Below are 231 nucleotides of genomic sequence, written 5' to 3'. Positions count from 1 at the left end.
CCGCTTTCCCCCCTCCCCAGGGAAGCGGCTGGCGCTGGAGGGGGCCGGGCACTTCTTCTCGTTGACGGCTCTGTGGGGAGAAAAGTCCCCCCCGGTGTCCCCGCCGGGCTGCACGGTGCGGGGGTCCCGGTGCCGTTAAGCGGCCGGGCGGCGCGTGCCGGGCCGTTAAGGGGCGCGGGGCGGCCGCTGTGCGGGCTGGGGGCGCGTCTCTCTCTGTGTGAATTCGGCGGG

This window comes from Calidris pugnax, unplaced genomic scaffold, assembly GCF_001431845.1.
Source record: "Calidris pugnax isolate Ruff unplaced genomic scaffold, ASM143184v1 scaffold273, whole genome shotgun sequence".
Classification (NCBI taxonomy): domain Eukaryota; kingdom Metazoa; phylum Chordata; class Aves; order Charadriiformes; family Scolopacidae; genus Calidris; species Calidris pugnax.
The sequence above is the reverse complement of the archived record's forward strand: the minus strand, read 5'-3'. Positions refer to the sequence as shown.